This window comes from Poecile atricapillus, chromosome 10 (genome assembly GCF_030490865.1).
Source record: "Poecile atricapillus isolate bPoeAtr1 chromosome 10, bPoeAtr1.hap1, whole genome shotgun sequence".
Taxonomy (NCBI): domain Eukaryota; kingdom Metazoa; phylum Chordata; class Aves; order Passeriformes; family Paridae; genus Poecile; species Poecile atricapillus.
The window spans coordinates 21,606,210-21,614,996 of record NC_081258.1 but is presented as its reverse complement, the minus strand read 5'-3'; positions in this window follow the sequence as shown (position 1 = coordinate 21,614,996).

Genomic DNA, 8,787 nt, shown 5'->3' with positions numbered 1-8,787 from the left:
TTGCTTTCATATTTCTTCCAAAGCTAAAACTACACAAGTGAGGCTTCAGAAAACAGTTGATAGCAGCTGGTGACAGAAACTCACACAATTAAAAAAAAACAACCACTCCCCTAGAAAGCTGCCAAAAGTTTGATTGAAACAGAAGTAAGGAAGTATTTGGGCATCTCACGCCTTCCTTGAAGGTCAAAATGGACAAAACTCAGGTATCTGAGAGACACAGGAAGCAAGTGAGACAGATATCAGTTCTACTCATACTTCTCTGAACACCATGCTCATGTCCCAAATACAAGCATTCAAGCTCTCCCTCTTCTTCCTTTCATACCTTGTCTTTATAGAATATGCAGATACAAACTTACGGGGAGCTACTCACACACAGTGAAACTAAACATCTTGTTTTCTTCGGCAATTAAATCCCACTGCTACATGTCACAGCTTTTTACACCTGAGGTACAGACGTGCCAGGCAATGCTGTGACCTCACTGACCTGTTACAAAACCTCTTAGCAAGCATTCTGCAATCCTCCCAGCAGGTGACAATCCCATGACAGGGCATGGTCCATACCAACTGCACCCAGAGCATCTGCTGCTTTGGTCTGGTCATGAATATATAGAAAGGAGAGGAAGAAAAAGCCTAGAGAACAATTTATCCTGGATCTCTTTACATCAAAACTCCTCTCACTATTCTTAGCTCTTTCAATTCATTCCTCCACCTTTATATAAAGTTGTGTTTAGAACATCACATGCAGCTAAACAACTGAAAGCCTAGAACACAAAAGCTCAAGGAACATACATACAAAGCGCTGAGGAATTACAGCCCTACCTCCCAATTCCCTGCCTGGGGTTCTCAGGTTCTCACCTGACAGCACCTGTCATCTGTGTTGAACAGTGCAGCTGTGATCCTGGCCACGATCAAGTGAGGTACAACGCTCCTTCAGCAGCTGTGATTAATCAAGAGCTCTGACACAAGATCTTGTAACCACAATAACGGCAGATTTCTGCCATAAGTTTGACACCACAGGACCACCTTAGACACCTCCAAGCCAGGTTTCTCCCAGCAGAGTCCATCTGCCCATGAGCCACAACCCAGCTGCAGTGGAGAGATTTGTGGTTTCCCTACCTGCCACCTGCCTCCTTCCAACATCAATGCATAGCTTCAAAGTCCAAAGGGACACTCAAAAGAAAGCTGGAGGGATAGAGAGGAATCAATGTCAAAACAAACAAACAGCTTTCAAATGATTTGGGACTCTAAAAATGAGAGGCTGTATTTTTAGCCTGCATACAAGTAGCTCTAGGTGCTTTTCCTTTGTCCCCATGACAGTAGGTAAGTGAACACACCTGCCTCACCTCGCACCCTGCTGATGGTAAACACGAGGTCTTGCATTCAGGTTACAGTGTGGAGTTACTTCAGAGCAGCCCTGTGCCAAAATAGCACATTTCTGAGGGATGCAAAGGTATTCAATAAAAAGCTTTTAAAGGCATATTTTTAAACTTGCAGCAGGAAAGCTTTTCTGTGTCAAGACAGTAATTCTTTTAACAGCATTGATCAAAATGTCATTCTTTTATGAGTGTACAATACCTTTTAATGGCATACAACAAACCATTAGGGTTCTACACCTCCGTGCAGCACAGAGCTTACTGGAAAATCAGCAACACTGGCCAAGAGATAGCCACTGGGTTTTATGCCTCTCATAAGGCAGGGTTTCTTCCATTCTCTGCTGCACCCAAATACCCACAAGTGAAGTGACCTCAAAAAATTAAGTCAAACTACTCACCACTTTCACCATAGCTTTTTTCCCCACATATTTTCCTCCAAAAATGCCTCTCATAAACAAACAAATATTCTGGCTTTCCAAAGTGGGATTTTATCACCAGGGTCTATTCTGGCTCTTTCTTTTCCTCACTAGTGATCACACTTACCCCAAGACAGCACTGACTGAGGAACTGGAGGAGTTGAATTGAACAAAATGGTTTGATTTTCAGAAATGGGACGAAGTGCCACCTGCCCTTTCCTAACACTGAAGTCTGGGTCAGAATCCATCTACAAATAATCTATTTTTTTTTAAATACTCCAGCCCTTCAAAGGGTGAGAGCACTGGTGATTGCATTTGCTCTGCTTGAATGGAAGACTAGCATGGGCTTTCCGTATGCATTCAGCACTTTACAGCCTGATTTTAGTTACAAATATCAACAGGAAAGGGAATGATTTACATCAACTCACCTTCAAGGCTTTTCCTGTCAAGGGAAAGAGAATATTTATGGGATTTAATCATCACTGTTAACTGAGCAATGGCAGCAGCAAAAGAACAGTATTTCACTCTCTGAAATACTTCTTGATCTAGCAGGATCTCAGCTGCTTCTGGAAGTGTAAAGCCATCAGTATAAACAAATGAAAAAACAATTCCCAGTAAAACACAAAGTAAACCTATAAATCAAAGACAGAAAAACTGGCTAGAAAAAGGAGACAGAAAAAAATGGAGGTTCTAACATCAAAATCTGGAATGAAATTAACTTCAGTTAAGAAAAGTTTGAGAGGCTGCTTGTCTCTTACATGCTCAGAAGCAGCTTTGTGCCTTTGACTTTGTTATGAGATGTTGCTGTAAGTTTTCTCAGTCCCATCTAAAATTTAAAAATTAATGTTAATTTTTCTCTTTAAGACAATTTTTATAAGCATACACAAATTCAACTCAAACAGGACAATTTATGCTCCAGAAGATGTCATTGTCTCAGTCAGAACACCACAAAGCCAATGACGCTTACATTTTCCCAGCATTCATTATTAAACATATGGTCAGAGAGGTCACCCTCCAAAAAGAAGGACTGTGCCACATGATCCAACTAATAACTCAGACCAAAACCTGGTCAGAGTTGGAATTTCATAGTTATCAGGGAATGATTTCTCACTATCACATACAGGAGATCTCAGAGTTGCTCCTTCATGGTTGCTGTAGTAAAAGAGAGTGAATAAACAATCAAGCCCGTTTGGAATTTTTTAAACTGGCGATTTTCTAGGTTATCCAAAATATATTAACCAAATCCCCTGCATTTTGCTATAGCAACTAATTTCTTGTTAGGGTTAACACCACCCTACCCTAACCGTACACTACATTCTGTGCAATAAACATTGTGGCAGCATAGGAGAGCTGTTCCTGTCTTTTTTTTTTTCTCCCATACAGCTTGATTCAATACAAGCAACTCTCTATTTCTTTATCTCATCACTGATGTGGTAATAAACTAAGGTCTTAAATTAAGAAGGTCAAACAGGACCAACATAGGCAAGAACCCGACTCATTGAGCACTTCAGCATCTATCAGCTCAGTGTTTTACTTTAAATCTCCACCTCTGAAGGCTTTTCAATACAGGTTTTGCGCTGTTTGTCAGAAACTAGAGAGATGCATGTGATTCCACTTTTCAGCAAGGAATCAGACCAGATGATGTTTCCTAATGACTTTGCAGCACAACCTGCTTGGAGAAGGTTTTGCACCCAGGTGTTACAACGAGTGACCGCTGTGACAATATTCAACGTGGCTTGCAGAGCTTTGAACCTCAGCCCACCGTTCTTCTCTTTAGAGGGTTCAGGGAGCTGCTTGGCTAGACGGGATCCTCCCAAGCACTAACCTGCTCCGTAGTTTGGCAGGCGCCAGCTTTTTCCAGGACCCTGCAACTCAGAGTGCGGCCCATCATCTCTCCCGGAACGGCAACGGAGGAGCCGGCGGAAGCAGCGCGGCCTGTCCCGGAGAGGGCGGCCGGGAAGGGAGCCTTCCGTGCCCGCCAGCCTCTCTGGAGAGGAGGGAGGCCGGGCGGGAGGTCCTCCGCCAGCGCCGGCCTCAGCTGGCGGGGACAGCCCGGGGGCACGGTGGGGACTGCCCGGGGGCCCGGCGGGGGCCCGGCGGGAGCACGGTGGGGACACGGTGGGGACACAGCCGACCCACAGCACCCGGAGACCGCCCCAAGGGCCGCCAGCAGCGGCAGCGCCGTTCGAACGGCCCGCCAGCCCCGCCTCCGCCCCGGCCCTCACTGACGGGACACTCGCCCAACCCCGAGCCGGGGGAGGGTAAGTCCCGCCCCCAAAGCGACCAATCAGCGCTCGGCAAAGGCGGGGGCGGTGCCGCCTGCGCACGCGGGAGGCCTCAGGAGCCCGCGGGGCCCCGCAGGCATTGATTAACATAAGGGCTGTCCAATAGAAGCTCGGCTTCCCGCCCCCCCGTGACGGCGATTGGATACCCCGGAAGGGGCGGGGCGCTCCCGCGCCGAGGCGGGCGTTGCCATGGGGACGGGCGGGCGCCGGGCCGCAGCCATGGCCGGGCCGCAGCCATGGCCGGCCCGCTGTGCTCTGGGCAGCGCTGCCCCGGCCAGCCGCCGGGACTGGACCCTCATTTGTGTTGTGCTGTAAGCAGATGAAGTAGTTGCCGCTGCCTCTGAGCCACGCACAGATCTGATTCGAGACAGGAGAAGTCTCCATACCCAGGAGATGCTGGAGCTGGTTTGCTGTCCCCTGTAAGGAAAGGACCCAGTTTGAGAAATGGATGGGTAAAAAAGGTGCCATTAGCACAGGAGATGCATAAGCCAAGCTCTACATGACTCAGACATTTGTTTGTGAGACCATATGCAAACCAAAATGCTATAGGCAAAAAAAGAAAAAAAGACACAGACAAATGATAAATCATAAGAGCAAAGAACTGTTCCAGTGCTTGGTGGAATAGCAGGAAGGGAATGGAGCTCGCTGAAACCCCTAGAGATGTAAATAAGCACAAGAGAGTGATGGTTCCTCGCAGCCCTTGCTGCTTGTTGGCAGGACGGCTGAGCTCAGCTTGTCCAGGCCCTGCTCACAGTGCCTGACCTGGGAAACGGCGAGAGGCAAAGCTCCAGGCTGCGATCTCCGGGAGGAAAACAACACTAGAAATTCACTTCCTCCCCCTGCTTGGAACTGGAGTGTGACCAGAGTGAGAGAATGCTTGGAACTTTGGCTGCTGTTAGAAGAGGAATGAAGTAAAACAAATATTTTTGTAATAAAAATTTAATATCCTTTTTTTGGGCTTTGTAATCAAAGCAGCTTTCTAAGCTATGCGCGCATGCACAGTAATCCTCCACTAATCCTGCTCGCCTCAGGCATATGAGATGCTACAGAAATAACGAGGCAATGCATACTACAGAAGAAACTTCTAATTTGTTTTTGTCTAGCTCAGCATAAGGCCAAGCCCCAGGTGCAATGGACCATCACATGAAAAATGTAACAGAGCTCAAATGTAAAATACTCCTGCAGCCATGTATATTGATCAAATACCAGATGGCACAAATGGGGTAACTGTGGGATGGAGTTGGGAATGGAAGTCAAGTTCCAGATTCTTTTTCCAAAACAAGGTACCATTTGAATTTGTGAAATCCAGGGAAACAGCAAGAAAGCCAGGGTTTTGTGGGGGTCAGAGCCCAGTGAACACTGCTAGGCACAGTACAACCATATTTCCTCAAAATTTTCTCTTCATCAATTAGGAGCAGCAGTAATCCACACCAATTTGTTCTTTTTTGTAATTTGGCTTTGATTTGGCACTCATGAGTGTATGAAATTGGGACTTTTACTAATCTTACAGTTGGGGACATCTGCTGCTGGTAGGTGTTGCTGATGCCTCCATTGGGGAAGATCCTTTTCTTTCTCTTTCAAGGACACATGAATTCCTCTAGTCTGCAGGAATGTTCCACTGTGCTGGTGTCAAACCCTGGTGTCCTAGTAGGGGTGTGAGGGATCTTTTAGACACCAGCTCTGAGTTTATTTTACTGTGACTAATAGACCCATTCTAGTTTGGAATCAAGCCAGGGCCTGAAACTGAAATTGCTTCCTAGTAAGTAATTTGCTCCAGTTAGTGAAGTGAGGGAAGCATTCCCATCCTCCTAGACCCACTGGCTTGGCAGTGTTAATAAAATATACCCCAACCAAGGAGAGGTGGCAGGATGCCAGAACAACGCATCAAAACTCTCTTTCCTGGGGAGAGTCATCCGACAAGTTGTCAGTGGGGACTGCTCCTCCACCAGTCTGCCAGGGACTCCTCTGGAAGAGCCCTGTGGTGGCTCAGTGAGCTGCCAGCAGTGAGAGCCAGCAACACAAACGCATGTGCCCACAGCCACCAGAGACACGGCTGCTGGCCCTGGCCAGGAGGCACACGACTCATTGCCACTGCATCCCCTCGCCAGGCACAGCCACCGTGCACGTGTGGACATCGGCTGCTCTGACCTCAAGCAGGGCAGAGGTGGTGCTGACAGGCCAGGAAAGGCACCCCAACCCTGCCCATGTGGGAGGCATAACCCCAGGGCTGCACCCCAAGCATGTGCTGGGAACCCTTCTTAAACCTGATCCCCCCCAACAGCAGCTCAAGCAGTGAAGCTCCCTCTGCTCCTGGGCTGACAGAGCCTTCCTGCCTTTCCCACGCAGCACGGCAGAGCCCAGCAGCCTGGGCAGGCACAGGGCCACAGTGTGCCTGGGACAGAGGACACCAGCTCCTGCGAACACTGAGGAGGCTCAATGCTGGAGCTAAGGCTACTCCCTTGTGGGCACTCCATGGGCCTTCACTGTCCCAGACGTGCTGGAGCTGAGCAGCCCCTCAAGAGGTTGCAGGTGGAGCCTGTTTGTAGTACCTGTGCTCAGCTTACAATCAGGTAATTGTTAAGGTTGCAAAAGACCTGTAAGATCACAAAGTCCAACCTTCAGCAAAACACCACCACTGTGTTCACCTAACTCATGTCCCCAGGTGCCACACCCACATTTTTTAAAAACTTCCAGGGAACATGATTAACAGCTTCCCTGGGCAGTGCCTGTGCCAGCCCTTTCCATGAAGGATTTTCCCTAATATTCAACCAAACCTCCCCTGGCTCAACTTGAGGCCATTTCCTCTCATCCTATCACTTGTTACCTGGGAGAAGAGAGTGACCCCACCTGGCTCCAACCTCCTATCAGGTAGTTATAGAGAGTGAGAAGGTCCGTGTCATCACACTCCTCCCCTCCCCCTAGTGCTCCTGCATTTGGGGTGAGATTAAAATTGTGATGTCAACTATTAAAATATTAATGTGATCCTTTCAGTTTCCTTCTGCTTCGTGGGGAGCAATGGCATGTGGAAGAAGGTTTGCTCTGATTCCTCTGAGATGTGAGAGAGTAACTAATTACTGGAGAAGATGAGATACAGTCCTGTGATTCCCTGGAATATCTGCTAAGCCTCAGGACAGTTTGTATATAATAGAGCCACTCTTCTACAAGGAAAAGATAAACAAAGCAAAACAAAGACAGCGCTGGAGCAAACAGCAGCTCTGGATAGTCACTGGTCTCAGAGTTAATCTAGAAACTAGTAAATAAGGCTGCAGACAATTAATTTGAGGAATATTGCCTGTAAATAATATTTTACAGTAGGATTAGTTCATCGGGAGGGTTCCTGGTGAACTCATAGGAAGTGTGGGGAGAAAGGTGAGACGCTACATTGCCTTCAGCTGTTTAAATGATTCCTGCAGATCCTATTACAGAAGAGAAAGGGAAATGGCTGCAGAACAAATCATACGAGTTGCTATTTCCAGTGGTCCAACAGCCCCTATAAAAGAGAGAGAAAACGCCTGTGTGCTCTGGAGCAATAAAAGACACATTTGTCCCCCATTCATCACTGCGTTATCCTCGGGTGTGTGCAGACGCTGCCGAGCCCGTGGGGTGGGGGATCAGCACAGCCCCTGGCTCTGCAGCTGCTGCCCTGGGGTCAGCCTGGCCACGGGCAGGCAGCGGGCAAGGACACGGCTTGCTCTGGCAGCTCTGACCCCGAGCTCAGGCACCACAGCTACCCTGCTTGGGCACAAAAATGGGCAAGTGCTGAACTACAGCATCTCCTCATCATCTCTCTGAAGGAGCAGCCGTGGCAGGTCAGGTGTGTGAGTGCACCTAGGCATCAGAGCTTCCTTGTGTGAGCTGACACAGGAACTGGGAGGAGGAATCATGGAATATGCTGAGTTGAAAGGGACCAGCTAGGATCATCAAGTCCAACACCTGGCTGTGCACAGGACACCCCAAGAATCACACCATGTGTCTGAGAGCATAGTCCAAACACTCCTTGAGCTTTGGCAGCCTTGGTACTGTGACCACTGCCCCGGGGAGCCTGTTCCAGCAGAAATCGGCATTTGTCTTTGTTAAACTCTGCGTGGTTGATGATTGCCCATCTCTCCAATTTGCTGAAGTCTCTCTGCAGGACCACTGAGACCTCAAGGGAGTCAACAGCTCCTCCCATTTTAGTGTCATCAGCAAACTTAGTGGACCTTCGAGTCCTGCATCCAGGCCATCAATGCAGATGCTGAAGAGCACAGGGTGGAGGATGGAACCCTACAGAACCCCACTAGTGACAGATGCCAGCCTGATGTCACCTCATTTGCTGTAACCCTTTGTGCCTAACCTGCTCACCCATCATATTAAATGGTTATCCAGCTGTGGGCTGGACAGCTGGTCCAGAAGAATCCTGGGAAAGACAGTATAAAAAGCTTTACTGAACTTCAAAAATACTACATCTGCTGTCGTCCCTGGATCAGCTGGGTGGGTTATTCTTTTACAGAGGGATATCAGGTTTGATAAGCAGGGCCCTGCAGAAGCCATGCTACCTGCAATCAGTGTCTGCACTGTCCTCTAGATGTTTCTCAATATCTCCCAGAAAAATATTTTCTATGACTTTACCAGACCTTGAAGTGAGACTGACAGGCCTGTAGATTCCAGGGTCCTTCTTTTTGCCCTTCTTGAAAATCAGAACAATGTTCTTCAGCTTCCAGTCAGCTGGGTCCT